Below are 17,058 nucleotides of genomic sequence, written 5' to 3'. Positions count from 1 at the left end.
AGTTTCTTAGCCGGTCATCTGCACTCAGAATGTTTCCAGATTTTAGCTATTGTGAATAGTGCTACAATAAACATAGATGTATAGATTGACATTTCTGCTGTGTGTATTTGGACCCTAAGTTATATTTCCAGAACTGTTATTGTTGGGTAAGATGGAAGCTCAATTTCTAGTTTTGTGAGGAATGCCTGTAGTGATTCCAAGAAGGCTAGAACAGTTAGAATTCCCAGCAACACTGAATGAGAGTCCATTCTCCTTGCATGGGCGCCAATACTGGTTGTTTTTTGTTTTTTTTTGATGTGTTCCAATCTCAGTGGTGTGAGATGATATCTCATCGTTTTGATTTGCATCTCCATGGTGGTTAGTGATGTAGAGCATTTTTTCTTATGTCTTTGAGCCTTATCTATTTCTTCTTAGAGTTCCGTTCATTTCTTCTCCCTCTTTTTTGATGGTATTGGATATTTCTTCCTGTAAGGTCTTTCCAGTGTCTTATATATCTTTGATATTAACCCCTTTATCAGATGAGTTTTGGGTAAATAATTATGCCATAGGCTACTCTACTCCGTTGCTCTGCAGGTCTGTCATTATTTCAGTACTATACTGTTTTAATTACCACCACTTTTTCATAAGTTTGATGTTGGGAGGGTCATGCCTTCCATCTTCTTTATCCCAAGGATTGTTTTAGCTAGTGTTGGCTCGTTTCTAATGGAAAATTTGGTTCTTGTCTCTAGAGGATGGATGTCAGAACCAAACCGTTTTAAGATTTGAATCATAGCCTTTAAAGTTGCTAAGTACTTACACTGCACTCCACACATTGAAGTACAGTTTGAATGGATGACATCCATATCAGGACTGACATTTCCTGGGCGAAGTCACAGAATCTACAGAAATGTTTTAAAGCCTCTATATCTACCACTCTCAAGAAAGTTATTCAATGATTAAAATCCAGAAATTTGTTTAGTGTGTTGCCTTATTGTGAGGAACTAAGACAGAATATTTGTACCTGAAAATTACAGTATTGGAATCCATGTTTACAAGACTTTATTAGAATCTTCTTTTGCCATTATCATTTGCAAAGGATTTCTTATGGCAGGCTCAATGAATTCAGTGCCGTCCCTGAAACTTCTCATCAACTTGTGAAAGTCAAGTGGGGGAAGAGAGAAGTTTTTTCTTAACTAAGAATTTCATTAAGTTATTCATGAAGGGTCACTGTGAAGCAATCTCAGAACAACAAGAGTATACAATTATATCTTTAGGTGTATGAAAAGAAAACATAAGAATCAAAAGACATTTTTTCAACTTTGATGGTTTTCATTAGTTCTTGATATTCTGAGAAATACAGGCTTTCGTGTTTGGGGACTATTCTCAGTGTAGATAACACTTTGTGGCCAGAGGGTTAATTTCAGAAGTTGATACTGGGTTTAGATTGTGCCATTCTGTTTAATTCTGCTATTACAAAAACCATTCTTTTATTTTTGCAGCACAACGTGGATATGAATGATTTCATAGATGCCCCTCTGGATGCATCTTTTTTAGAAGAATCTTTCTTATATTTCGAGAGGCATCAGAAAAGGAATCAACGAAGATTAAAAGTTCTGAGATGTACTCTACGCGCTTGGGAAATGCTAGAAAATCAACAAATGATATTGCAATGCAAAATAGCCAAATATAATACAGATAGGAACACCCAAGAATATACTAAAATATTAAAAGACTATCAGGAAACTAGAAACACACTACACGAAAGCTACTCATTTATTAGCGAATATTCAATCAAGCTCTCCAGGTGAATTTACTGACAGTTTATATTGTTTCATTTATTTACATACAAATCACTTCAAACATGTAAATGATGTATCCTCCTCTTCTCTGAGAATATAATTTGGTAGATTTCTGGAAGCAATTATCCTCCCTCTCTCCAATCAGATTCCATCTTTGCTATCATGAGTTTTTTCTTTTAACACGGTTTGCATTGAAGAGTTATTTTATTTTTAATACAAATCAGTATGACATAGACCGTTTGGACAAAAGAGAAAAGTTTAAAAATGTCAAAATGGCCCCAACTTCTTAGATTTTTTTCCCTATTACGCTGTTTTATTTAAAAGATTTTCTGTTGGCCGCTAGTGGGGGAAGATGGCGGAAGGCGGAGCGGTGGATCTGGACATCCAGCGTTCGGACATCGCGACGCTGCTCAAAATCTCGCTCCGGAAGGGGGACACCTGGTACCTAGTTGATAGTCGCTGGTTCAAACAGTGCAAAAAATATGTTGGCTTTGACAGTTGGGACAAATACCAGATGGGAGATCAAAATGTATATCCTGGACCTATTGATAACTCTGGACTTCTCAAAGATGGTGATGCCCAGTCACTCAAAGAGCATCTTATGGATGAATTGGATTACATATTATTGCCAACGGAGGGCTGGAATAAACTTGTCAGCTGGTACACGTTGATGGAAGGGCAAGAACCAATAGCACGGAAGGTGGTTGAACAGGGTCTGTTTGTAAAGCACTGCAAAGTAGAAGTATATCTCACAGAACTGAAGCTTTGTGAAAATGGCAACATGAATAATGTTGTAACTAGAAGATTTAGCAAAGCTGACACAATAGATACAATTGAAAAGGAAATCAGAAAAATCTTCAATATTCCAGATGAGAAGGAGACAAGATTGTGGAACAAATACATGAGTAATACATTTGAGCCACTGAATAAGCCAGACAGCACTATTCAGGATGCTGGTTTATACCAAGGACAGGTGTTAGTGATAGAACAGAAAAATGAAGATGGAACATGGCCAAGGGGTCCTTCTGCTCCTAAGTCCCCAGGTGCATCCAATTTTTCAACTTTACCAAAGATATCTCCTTCATCTCTATCAAATAATTATAACAACATCAACAACAGAAATGTGAAAAACTCAAATTATTGTCTTCCATCATATACTGCTTATAAGAACTATGATTATTCAGAACCTGGAAGAAATAATGAGCAGCCAGGCCTCTGTGGCCTGAGTAACTTGGGAAACACCTGCTTCATGAACTCAGCTATTCAGTGTTTGAGCAACACACCTCCACTTACTGAATATTTCCTCAATGATAAGTATCAAGAAGAACTGAATTTTGACAATCCCTTAGGAATGAGAGGTGAAATAGCTAAGTCTTATGCTGAATTGATCAAACAAATGTGGTCTGGAAAATTTAGCTACGTCACACCAAGAGCCTTTAAGACACAAGTAGGACGTTTTGCACCGCAGTTCTCTGGATACCAGCAGCAAGACTGTCAAGAATTACTAGCTTTCCTGTTGGATGGTCTACATGAGGATTTGAATAGAATTAGGAAAAAACCATACATACAACTAAAAGACGCCGATGGGAGGCCAGATAAGGTGGTTGCTGAAGAAGCCTGGGAAAATCATTTAAAAAGAAATGATTCTATCATAGTCGACATATTTCATGGCCTTTTCAAGTCAACGTTAGTATGTCCTGAATGTGCAAAGATTTCAGTCACATTTGACCCTTTTTGTTACTTGACACTTCCTTTGCCCATGAAAAAAGAGCATACCTTAGAAGTTTACTTAGTTAGAATGGATCCACTTACCAAACCTATGCAGTACAAAGTGGTTGTCCCCCAAATTGGAAACATACAAGATCTTTGTACGGCACTCTGTACTTTGTCAGGCGTACCTGCAGATAAGATGATAGTCACTGATATATACAATCATAGATTTCACAGAATATTTGCCATGGATGAAAACCTTAGTAGTATTATGGAGCGAGATGATATTTATGTGTTTGAGATTAACATCAATAGGACAGAAGATACAGAGCATGTGATTATTCCTGTTTGCCTAAGAGAAAAATTTAGACATTCAAGTTACACACACCATACTGGTTCCTCACTTTTTGGTCAGCCTTTTCTTATAGCAGTACCACGAAACAATACTGAAGATAAACCCTATAATGTTCTACTTTTGAGAATGTGCCGGTATGTCAAAATATCCACTGAAACTGAAGAAACTGAAGGATCCCTACATTGCTGTAAGGACCAAAATAGTAATGGGAACGGCCCCAATGGCATCCATGAAGAAGGCTCCCCAAGTGAAATGGAAACAGATGAGCCAGATGATGAGTCCAGCCAAGATCAAGAACTTCCCTCTGAGAATGAAAACAGTCAGTCTGAAGATTCAGTTGGAGGAGATAATGATTCTGAAAATGGATTATGTACTGAGGAAACTTGCAAAGGTCAACTCACGGGACACACAAAAAGAGATTGTTTACATTCCAGTTCAACAATTTAGGCAATACCGATACCAACTACATCAAAGATGACACCCGGCATATAAGATTTGATGACAGGCAGCTTAGGCTAGATGAAAGATCTTTTCTTGCTTTGGATTGGGATCCTGATTTGAAAAAAAGATACTTTGATGAAAATGCTGCTGAGGACTTTGAGAAACATGAAAGTGTGGAATATAAGCCTCCCAAAAAACCCTTTGTGAAATTGAAAGATTGCATTGAGCTTTTTACAACAAAGGAAAAGCTAGGTGCTGAGGATCCTTGGTATTGTCCAAATTGTAAAGAACATCAACAAGCCACAAAGAAATTAGATTTATGGTCACTGCCTCCAGTACTTGTGGTACATCTCAAACGATTTTCTTACAGTCGATACATGAGAGATAAATTGGATACCTTAGTTGACTTTCCTATAAGTGACTTGGATATGTCAGAATTCCTAATTAATCCAAACGCGGGTCCTTGCCGCTATCATCTGATCGCCGTTTCCAACCACTGTGGAGGGATGGGAGGAGGACATTATACTGCTTTTGCAAAAAATAAAGATCATGGGAAATGGTACTACTTTGATGACAGTAGTGTCTCGACAGCATCTGAAGATCAGATTGTGTCCAAAGCTGCGTACGTGCTCTTCTACCAGAGGCAAGACACTTTCAGTGGAACTGGCTTTTTCCCTCTTGACCGAGAAACTAAAGGTGCTTCCGCTGCCACGGGCATCCTGTTAGAAAGTGACGAAGATAGCAATGATAATGACAATGACATAGAAAACGAAAACTGTATGCACACTAACTAACGAGAGTCCCAGAAGCCATAAAGGAGAGACTTTCCTGCTGGTGGTGTCTATGGAGATGATGGAGTCACCCACCACATGAAACACGAGTCTGAGATGGGAAGTTTCAGATAACCGAATGTAAATCCTTTATCAGATTTTAACTTGTGCAGTACTTGAAGTGAAACACAATGAAAACTTTAACAGAAATTGTCTCTTAATACATTTACAGTCTTGTCTTTACAAGCTAAATATATATAGGAAATCACAAATAAATCCCTTTTAAGTTTGCTGCTGTTTTGATGAATTATGTTTTCTTTAATTTTTTGGATGTGAGTTAACTGATGACAAATGTTAAATTTGTGGATGTTGGTCATTTATTTTGCTCTAATATACTGCAAGAAAATTATGGCTGAACTTAGTTTTTGGATAATCTAGATCATGTGCATTAGGCTGCTACATATACTATTATGATATTTAGCTGCGGTATCAATGTGGCATAAATACTGCAGTAGTATCCTTGGAAAACCAAATTTTCAAGTCTATCCCTGGCAATCAATGTAGACCTATTTTTAAAAAATGAATCATGTTACATGGAAGTCTTGAAAAAGTTATTTCCTTTCATAGTATTAAAACTAGAATATTATGTTCATCTAACTGCTATTGTAGAAAACAGGTTCTAGATTTCACCCTTCATCTAAAGTCATTTTTGTTATATGTAAGGTTTTTTCTTTTTTGATGTTGATGTTCTTTTTGTTGCATTTAGAATCTGTTCCTCCGCCATTTAAATTTTCTTTTACTTACATTAAAATTCATTTGTTTTAATTTGGTGTTGGTCCAAATTCAAAATTTTTGCTGTCTGTTTTTCTCTACCCCATTTTTTTGTAATTTGGCAACTTCTAACCTATGAATTATTGTAACATAAGGAAAGATTTAATTGTACTCTGTATCAGTAGTAATGATTACATCATGCTTTGAGGTGTTTTTCATATACTGGTCTTTAAATAATTAATGGACAATTGGCTTTAAAGGTAGGTCTGTTAACTCTCTTTGTGTGTTCCTGATGGAATTCACCATAGCCTTACAGCTTTTCTCAGAAGGTGACTTGTTAGAAGAGAAGTGGCATCTGCGTGTTCCAGAATCTGAAGCTGGACAGTATATAAAGCATAAAAACCTGGAATTTGATTTTAGTTCACCACGTTCAAGGATTCAGGATGCCAAAAATATGTGTGAACATTTGTAACATTTTTCATTTGCTGCTTTTTTCCCTTTGATCTAGTTAAAAGAATGTATTGTCAATTGGCATACAGTACTGCCTTTAATAGAAAATATAAATACTGGGACACATTTCACATATTGACTACCTGAGAAATTGTTTTGTGTCCCACTGTTATTAAAGCAAAAAGTATAATGTTCTTCACTTGAACTAATCAAATACAATAGATTATAAATTGTGTATTGTAAATAAAAGTTCACTCTGTGAGTGCACATTTTGGTAAATATTTATTTATGTTAGCATTTAAAAGTTTAAAAAATATGCATTTGACCAGGATAAATGAGGTATGTTGATCATGGCTTTGCTTTATACCTTGATATTAAAGCTGGTTTTTCATCCTGGTATTTTAAAAGCTGCTTTGAGTTTTATTTTTTCCTTTCTTTCTTTTCTCTCTCTCTTTTTTTTAAATGTAAACTAACCTCCTGCATGACAGAGGTTAAAATTTTGTCTGCACTTGAGTTCACTTGAGTTTACATTTGAAATGTGCATGTTTATTTATACAGATTTCAATAAAGCTATTCAAGGCCTTAAAAAAAAAAGATTTTATGTTGACTCAGTAGTTCTTTGATATATCAGGCCATGTGGGAGCCAATGTAAAAATGCTACAGCTTCATTTGTATTATTCAGGGAACAGTGATGACAAACATATTTGCTCTTTTGATTTTAAGATACGTCTCATATCACTGGCTTAAGTCATGAAAAATATGTTCTAATTGTTCAGGTTATAAGCATTTTTAAATTTATTTTTTATTTGCTTTAGGCCCATGGAAATTCTAGGGGATACTTAGAAGAGTTAAGAGAGGTTAACAGAGTATCAAAAGTCAAGTGAATACCTAGCATCTGGAGCTCCAAAAAAATAAAACTTATCAAGAATAAGATTAAAATGTAGGAGCTGGAGCCATAGCACAGCGGGCAGGGCATTTGCCTTGCACGCGCCGACCCCGGGTTCCATTCCACCATCCCATATGTTTCCCCAAGCACCACCAGGAGTAATTCTTGAGTGCATAAGGTCATAGTAACTCCTGTGCATTGTCAGGTGTGACCCAGTAAGCAGAAAAGTAAATAAAAACAAAATAAACCTTATAAAAACAACAAAACATAGTATAAAAACTTTAGGCAATAGATGAAAACTCTGAAAGCGGAACTCCCCAGTGTCTATCCCAGAAGATTCTGAAAAAAGATCTACAAAGAAATAAGCAACTTTACCCAAGAACTACAAGTTTCAAAAGCATTGATAAATAAACTATATGTAAATCAGCCATGCAATGATAGAAAACAAATTTAAGCTTATTAAATTTAAGTTTGGTTTCATGAGGATAGCGTTATATCAAAGCAAACTAGAAAATATCATTTTGGAAACTGTTAGTAGGTGAATTAACTTCTTAAAATATTAGTCTAACTTATCTTACATATTATTATTATTATTGTTATTACTATTATTACTATTATTAATGTGCTTACTTGGTCCTTCAAAGACCATGGGAAACATTTGTCAAATACAGATCTTACGGTAAGTACCGAACACTGTTGAGTGTGACCCCAAAACTAAATGGAGGAGGAGGAAGGATTGCTCAGGAATAATGTTAACTAAGTAAAGAAATACTATGTAGTTTATTTATTTATTGTTGGTTTAGGGGCCACAACCGGCAGTGCTCAAACCTTATGCTTGGCTCCGCAGTCAGCGACTACTCCTTCCTTGCTCAGGAACCACATGCAATGCTGTGGCTAGAACCCACAGGCTCTGTGGCAATAACCCTCCCATTGTACCTGAACAATGGGCAAGGTGCTTGTTTCAGAGCCTGGTATGCACATACCTGGTATGTACCCACCCTGTCACATGTCTTTCATTGGTTTTACTATTATTACCAGCTTTCCTAATTTTTCCTTTTTATTACACATCTCCGTTTAATTCTGTTCTGTTTTGTTCTATATATCAGAAGTAATTTTACTATGTTGTTCAAATGTTCAATGCAAAAACTTTCATATAGTTTTTATAAAGTTTCAATTGGACTAAACTGATATAAGATTTCTTACACATTTTTTCACTTCTAACAACTGACCATCTAATATCTTCTAACATATTACTACAAAATAGATTGTAATTATTTTTAATTACAGGTTTTTTAATACTTAACTTTTAACTTTTAACCAATGCAATATGTGGCCATGATAGTAAGTTTTTTAAAAGAAGACCTTTTAAAAATGCAAATGAAAAAGGAGTGAACTTTAGGCTCACTACTGCGGCTTAAAAATATTTTCTAATTATTTGAGAAAAGAATTTTGCTTAGATTTCTTCATAACAAAAACATCAAACACCATTCTTCAGAACATACTTAGATGGCCAATATTTTTTTTTTGAATAGACCAGACAGTATGGTCATTGGGAAGATTATATATTACTTTCTGAAATTAATTAGAATAGAAATTTATTTTGCATGATTATTTGTCTACTGAAGGAATCCTCATTTATGTCTAGTGTACTAGGGTGGCATTTATAGCTCATACTTCACAAGCTTTTCTAGAAGACTTTCTCTTAGTAAAGTCTTGTGAATGGCTTTTTACATAGTTCAACTATAAAATTGTTGGTGAATATATAACTAGAATACAAAGTGAAGACCATTTTTTGATTTGTATGGGTTCATTTAGATATTGAGTTTTGAAATGAGCTGTAAATAATAAATGGTTTATCTTTCCACTAATTTGCTAATACAAAACTACATTCAATATTTGATATTATCCAATTAACAGTATGAAAACAGAGGCATCAGGTGTATACAAATTCCAAATAGTTCATTTCTTTCCAAAAGCTTTATTAGCCTCAAAAATACCTATGTATCTTTTTCTGTGTACGTCTACATACTTCCTTCACATATTCCATTCCCATCCAATCCTATACCAGCACACTCAACCTATTTTCAAAACGAAAAGTGGCCTTCATCAGTTTCTCATGCTTCAGATAGAGATACAGGGCCAAAATAACCTTTTCAGTCAGTAGTAATCAGCCAAACAACTATGACTTATATCACTGTCACTTGATAAACATCACCTAAGCATACAGCCATTTACTAGGCCATTGATTGTTTTCCATATGTTTCTCAAGAAATAGTCCCAAAGTACTCCAAATCCATTTCATCCTACCCCTTTTCTCTAGCTTCTAGTCAATCTAACCTACTTAAAATGCCACAGAAAACCTTCTTTTTTTTTTTTAAAGAAGTTTTATTGAACCACCGTGAAAACAAGAAAAAAAAAATACAAAGCTTTCAGGTTTAAGTCACAGTCAAATACTGATTAAACCACCATCCCTTCACCAGTGCACCCGTTCCACCACCAAGAACCCCAATACACCCCCCTCCCACCCCACCCCCCATCTAAGTACTTAATGATATTCCCATTATTCTCTCTATATATTGAGTACATTTCATATTTCTATACAGAACTCACTATTGTTGACTGGAAATTTTCCCCAACAATCAGGCCTGCTGAATAAGCATCATCTAATAATTTCTCTTCCTTGGTAAAAGTGAAGACTTTGAGTCTGCACGGCCGCAATAGCGGCCGCGCGGTTTTGGGTTTCTAATATTTTAGCTCAGTTCACAGTCAAAATGGATGGCTGCAAGAATCTGCTCTGGTGCCAAAATGGGTTAGGAGACCTCAGGATCACAGTCAGTAGGCGCGGAGACTCTGCTTCTCGTGCCGCGGCTCTTGGTTCATCTCTGGGCGGAAGGCGCGCCGGGAACACCTCCCCTCCCAGGATCACCTACAGGCTACGTCACTAAAGAAAGTCCTACCTCCTGGTGGAGGGGTCTTAGAGGGTGGCTCTCACCGCGTGGCTGCTGCCGCTGCTGCCATTTTCGCTCAGAAAAATGGGGTGGAGAGGGAAAAAAATCCCTCCCCGGGCTGCACGAGGTTGTAGTTCAGTTCACAGTCAAAATGCATGCCTGCAAGAATCTGCTCTGGTGCCAAAACGGGTTAGGAGACCTCAGGATCACAGTCAGTAGGCGCGGAGGCTCTGCTTCTCGTGCCGCGGCTCTTGGTTCATCTCTGGGCGGAAGCCAGAAAACCTTCTTATCTCTGATTCTTTCCACAAGCTTCTTCCCTCTGTCTGTGGTACTTTCCCAGCCTTTCAGGGGTTACTTTATGTAAGACTTTCACCAAAACAGGAAATACCCCCAACAAAACCTGGGTGTCCCTGCTGTGTGTTGTAGTAGTGCACTCTTTGATCCTTGTTATGGCATTTATGCTTTGTATGAATATGCATTAAAAGAATGATCTCCATAGGGTTTGGAGCAATAGTACAACAGGTGTTTACTATTTGCAGTCTACCATAGTTTGATCCCCAACACCCACTATGGTGTCCCGAGCCACCTAGGTGTGATTGCTGAATGTTGAGCCAGGAGATAGCCATGAGTACTGCCAGGTGTAACCCCCAAACATGCAGAAAAACCCTAGATGGTTTTTGATGAGCATGTCATTGTGCAATAGCACATGATTGTTGCAAAACTTCATCAAGAATCAGAAGACGGAATCACTAAAACTTAGCTAGAAGAGTAACAACTCATTGTGAAATAGTGAGCAAATCATTATGAGCAGTGATACTGATTTCTGTACTGCAACCATATACAAATAGCTTTTTTCTCAACAGTGATTTATCTCTCATTTTTATTGGTAATCAATAAGTAGTTTCAATAAATGATGGGTGATGTGATCCTTCTTTTCTTTTCAGCCATAGCTGAAATGGGATATGACTCCTGTAGGTTTCCTATTCGAAAGTTAATCTATGAATCAATTTTATAATTTAGTTTTGAAGACTTCACAAGAAAATACAAAGTTTTTGAAGATAAAGCACATAATCAGATAAGCAGAAAAATATGCATTTACCAAGATGTTTCATGAATGTTTGAAATTTGGGTTTTGGCCTATGGACAAAAAATATTTAATAAAGAAAAATATTGCATTATATCTGCCTGAAAAGGTTTATTTTGTATTCAAAATCGCCACATTCTAACTATATAAACAGTTGTATGAAAACCAATACTGTTGTGAATGGCTAAAAGGCTCATGAAAAAGTGCTCTTCATCACTAATCACCAGGGAAATGCAGATCAAAACAACCATGAGACACCACCTCACACCACAGAAACTGGCACACATCCAAAAAAACAAAAGCAACTGCTGTTGGGGTGGATGTGGGGAGAAAAGGGCCCTCCTAAACTACTGATAGGAATGGCGACTAGTTCAGCCCTTTTGGAAAACAATGTGGTTGCTTCTCAAAAAATTAGAAATTGAGCTCCCATTTGACCCAGCAATACCACAACTGGGAATATATCCCAGAGAGGCAAAAAAGTATAGTCGAAATGACATCTGTACTTGTATGTTCATCGCAGCACTGTTTACAATAGCCAGAATTTGGAAAAAAAACAGAGTGCCCGAGAACAGGTGACTGGTTAAAGAAACTCTGGTACATCTACACAATGGAATACTAAGCAGCTGTCAGAAAAGATGACGTCATGAACTTTGCATAGAAGTGGATCAACATGGAAAGTATCATGCCAAGTGAAATGAGTCTAAGAGAGACAGACATGGAAGTATTACATTCATCTGCGGAATATAAAACAACAGAATGGGAGACTAACACCCAAGAATGATAGAAATAAGTACCATGGCTTGCTCCAATACTTGGAAGCCAGCCTCACATGCTAGGGGAAAAGGCAGCTCAGATAGAGAAGGGAACACCAACTAAAGTGTGGTTGGAGGACCCACTCGGGATGGGAGAGGCATCCTATCTAGATGTCCTCAATATCTCTTGCTTGCAGAACCTCTATGACAAGTGCTTCCAATACTCTATTGAACAGAAGTGGTGAGAGTGAACATCCTTGTCTAGTCCCTGGTCTTAGAGGGTGGACTCTTAGTTTTTCCTTCTTGAGGATAATGCTTGCAGTGGACTTGTGGTAGATGGCTTTGACTATATTGAAGGAAGTTCCTTCAAGCCCATTTTGGTGAGAGTATTTATCATAAACAGGTGCTGGAAATTACAAATGCTTTCTCTGCCTCTATTGACACTGACCAAGCAAGTGGGAACAGAGATAAACAATGGGATTATTCTAAAACTAAGAAGTTTCTGCACCTCAAAAGAAACAGTGACTAGAATACAAAGACAGTCTACAGAAAGGGAAAGGATATTTACCCAATACCCTTCTGATAAGAGGTTCATATCAGGATATAGCAGGCTCTGGTTGAACTCTACAAGAAGAAAACATCCAATCCCATCAGAAAATGGGGTGATGACATACATGAATAGAAATTGAAAGAAGTATTCCGAATGGCCAAAAAGCACATGAAAAAATGTTCATCAGTAATCATCAGGAAGATGCAGATCAAAACAACAATGAAATACCATCTCACATCACAGAGACTGGCACATATCCAGAAAATCAAAATAACCCGTGTTGGCATGGATGTGGGGAGAAGGAGACTGTCCTTCATTGATAGTGAGAATACTGACCGCCATCCTTTCTGGAAAACACTATGGACATTTCTCAGAAAGCTAGAACTTGAGCTCCCATTTGACCCAGCAATACCTCTTCTAGGAATATATTCCAGAGGTGAAAAAGTACAGTAGAAATGACATCTGCACTTGTATGTTTATGGCAGCACATTTACAATAGGTAGAATCTGGAAACAAAACTCGAGTGCTCGAGAATAGATGGAATAGTGAAGGGACCACTAAGTGAATGATGCTCGGAGGGCTCACTCTGCATGGGAGATGCGTGCTAAAAGTAGACTATAAATCAAACATAATGGCTACTTACTACCTGTATTGCAAACCATAACACCCAGAAGGAGAGAGAGAGTACGAGGGAATGCGTCTGCCACAGAGGCAGAGGTGTGTGGGGGAGTAGCAGGAGGGAAACTGAGAACAGTAGTGGTGGAGAATGAGCACTGGTGGAGGTCTGGGTACTCGATCATTGTATGACTGAAACGTAATCATAAAAGTTGTAAGTCTGTAACTATCTCATGGGGACTCATTAAAAAATATTTTAAAAATTAAAAAAATAAACTAAAACAACTGTTTAGCAAAACTAATATCGCAAAATCCAGAAAAAACCTCTATTTATTACACTTCGGAGACATGCTACCTATAAAGTCTGAAAGACAGACTAACATGGGTGTCTGTAACACTGAAATTATTCACAAAAATATAGACCTGAAATTTTAAGGCAAAATGAGGACTCTTTGGGGGGTAGGGATGTGGTGAGAAAGACTGTTAAAAAATTTTTTTCCCCCACAGAATCAAGTGGAAAAATCCACAAGGTAAAATAGCTGGATGAGTACTGTTTTTCAGTGGTAAGCTTTCTGAAAATTCAATCACTGTCATCCCATTATTCATCGATTTGCTCGACCAGGCACCAGTAAAGTCTCCATTGTGAGATTTGTCGTTTCTGTTTCTGGCATATCGAATATGCCATGAATAGCTTGCCAGGCTCTGCCGTGAGTGTGAGATACTTTCAGTAGCTTGCCGGGTTCTCCGAGAGGGACAGAGGAATTGAACCCGGGATTCCATAGAATTTTGAAATGTTTTCAGAGATGTTCACATATATTTTGGATAAAAATGCAATTTTTAGAGCTAAATGCAAATCTAAATATCACACCTGTGCTTGAGTATTCCACATGTGCCCCCCAAATCCTGTGTCTGACCAGAGCTATCATGTCAGCTGCGACTAAGGCAGACCTGAGCTGGAATTTCTCCCAATCAGCCTGACTCTTCTGGAGAAAACCATGGATAGATAGCCTTTCCATTTGCAATCAAGTTTCTGACTGCCTCTATCTAGATAGTTCAGTAAAAGAATAGAATATTCCCTCCCCCTTCAAAAACAATGAAAACAAATGGTGAAGGAAAAGGAAAAGAAACAAAACAATCTGCTAAATCACCCCAAGTAAATTGATCTTCAGGCTGAAAACTCTTGACTCCTGTTCAGAATAGCAGTTGACAGATATCTGCCCTTTCCAATTAGACCCAGCGTCCACCACACCTGGCCTTTTCTGACATCGAAAGGCCCAGCTTCACAACTCCTGGAGCGAGCAGCATATGCAGCAGCACCGAATCTCTTCCAAATTTCACAGTCCAGACAGCCCAGCAGGAGCAGAGCAAATTGGATGGGAAAGTTGAAGCCTACGAATTAAATAAGTCAAAACATAGAAGGCTCAAAGAGCATCAGTCAGCTCAGAAAATCCCCATACATGACTTTTGTAACACCATTGTGAGTTATTAACAATATCACAAATTATTAATCATATATTTTCTGATATTTCCATTTGCCATGTTGCATGTATCTGCTAAGAGGACAGGATTAGTGGGTGCCTGGGAAACTGGAGGTCTTGCTAGAGGAAAGGTCATACTGGTGGTAGAATTGGTGTTGGAACATTGAATAGCTAAAACAACTGTATTATGAACCACTTTGTAAATACAGTGTTTAAAAGAATAAAACAATCCACGTATTAGTGTGTCTAAGTCATTTGCTGCTTCTGATCTTAAACAAGCATCCTGCCTCCTGTACTATCTCTCTGGCCCTTCCAAAGCCATGAACTTCACCTCTCCTTAGGCATCAGGTGTTCCTCTTCTACAGAGTCTTTATTGTCTTCTCTTTTCTGTGCTTTCTACATAGCACATTATAGTGCTAATCATGGGACATCATGACTAGCTCGTGCAATAAAGTGTTGTCTCCTTGGGAGCAGGGGCATAATCTTGTCGGTACTCACAGGAGTTACAGGTATGTGTCAAATGTCAGAGGAAATAGAATGCAAGGGACAAATGAAGAATGATTTTTCTCATATGTGAAGTGTAGACAAGCATAATAAGTTAATAACAAATAGCCTTTTAAAAGAAATACTTTTAAAAGGCTTTGACCTTGTATTCTCAAAGTGGCAGAGAAAGCAGTAGAGCATTTCTTTAGATACCCTATTGGACATTGTTTTAAACTACATTAAAACATTATATATTTTGGGGGGCCGGAGCGATAGTACAGTGGGTAGGATGTTGGCTTTGCACAGGGCAGCCACCCCGGGTTCGATCCCCGGCATCCCATATGGTCCCCCAAGCACCACCAGGAGTAATTCCTGAGTGCGGAGTCAGAAGTAACCCCTGAGCATCGTTGGGTGTGACCCAAAAAGCAAAAAAAAAAAAAAATTATACATTTTTCTTAGAAATTTTAAAATCTTGTTAGACTTACTTTCAAAGTAAAGACAATATCCAATTAAAACACATCCTTTCATTCTTTTACTTCATGTTGGAGCTTATAGGATGAAGAGGGGAGAATCAAAATAAGGAAGAGTCTCATGAGACTGTAGTGGTGTGGTATTGGTACTCAGATGGTGGGTGTGGCACACATAATTTAAAGAAGTATAAAACTATTTCTAAAAACGTATACAGATTTGTAAGCCAACATTACCTCACTGGAAAAAAATTTAAATGTAAGAAAAATTAAATTATTATAGCATTGTAAATGAAATGATTTCAATTTAAAAATAAAATGTAATGTTTTTAAAACTTTATGTTAAACTTCACAAAATGATAAAACAACTTGATTTCCTATTTGAAAAGGGGCCTTGCCACAAATTGAGGATTATATGACCTCAAACTTCCCATCTGTTTTTAAAGGCTGCGCTCTGCCTGGGAACTGTGCATGTAAAGAATGACTCAGAAGTTTGGGTTTTTTTTTAAATATATAATAAAATGAAGCTATTCATTATACTTTAATGGAATTTTTTTTGTCACAAGTTATGCTTTCAATGGAGACACACGTTTCCTACAATTGACATAGTAAAAAGACTGTTAGGTTTTACTACCAATTCTTTCCCACTTATGATCAGGATTTATCTCTTTAAGCACTATATAAAAGCTTGAATGCAAATTCAGTGACTTTGGCCATACCTACTTTGTTGAAGTCCTAAAAGAGAGTATCACAGCTTTTATCTCATTCATAGTTGAACAGGTGGTAGCTCTGTGTAAAACACTATGAATTGCAAGGCAACATTTATTTTAAAAAAATAGCACTTTATCCAATTACTTCTTGAAAAATGTCTATTGAGAAGACAAAAGAGTCAAGGTGCAGGACAAAGCAGCATGCCTTAAGCTTAGATGCCACTCCACATGTTTATTGGTGCACTCAGATCTGGATCTCTTTCAACAGCTGCTCTGCTTTCATACATGCTTCAAGAAGCGTAAACTCATTAGTGATAATGTCCAGAGATGTATTCTTGTACAACCTGAAAGCATATCTAAAATAACCTAAAGGGACACTTTGGTGTTTGGCAGTCCTCCTGATATTCACAAAGCACTATGGAATAGCCTAAAGATAAGCTGATTTTCAAAGCATTTTTACTTTACATTTTATTGACTGATGGTAAACAGACTCCCCTCCCACCATTAAAATCATAATACTAGCACCCAATAATTCACTGCCTTCTTTTCCCCACCATCAAGCTGAACAGGGCATGACTTTCTAATTCTACAGTTGCTGTTCACTAGCTGGGAATACTCTTTACCAGCTCTCTACGTAACTGTCTCTTACTCCCCTTTTTAGATTTATACTCAGACATAATCTCATCAGTGACATACTTCAAGAAGTCAAAATGATAATGAAACACTGAGTTTACCTAATGTTCCTGATTTTTCTTCACAGTACTCACTGCCACTTCAAATATGACTATTCTGTAGACCAGTGTACTCAAA

General features: G+C 37.3%; 1 pseudogene; it reads left to right on the top strand.

The window, feature by feature from the left end:
- The first annotated feature begins 1,521 nt into the window (after nucleotides 1-1,521).
- Nucleotides 1,522-7,967, top strand: LOC101547692 (ubiquitin carboxyl-terminal hydrolase 15-like; annotated as a pseudogene).
- Nucleotides 7,968-17,058: the final 9,091 nt, after the last annotated feature.

Source organism: Sorex araneus, chromosome 7 (genome assembly GCF_027595985.1).
Source record: "Sorex araneus isolate mSorAra2 chromosome 7, mSorAra2.pri, whole genome shotgun sequence".
Lineage (NCBI taxonomy): Eukaryota > Metazoa > Chordata > Mammalia > Eulipotyphla > Soricidae > Sorex > Sorex araneus.
The sequence above is the reverse complement of the archived record's forward strand: the minus strand, read 5'-3'. Positions and strand labels throughout refer to the sequence as shown.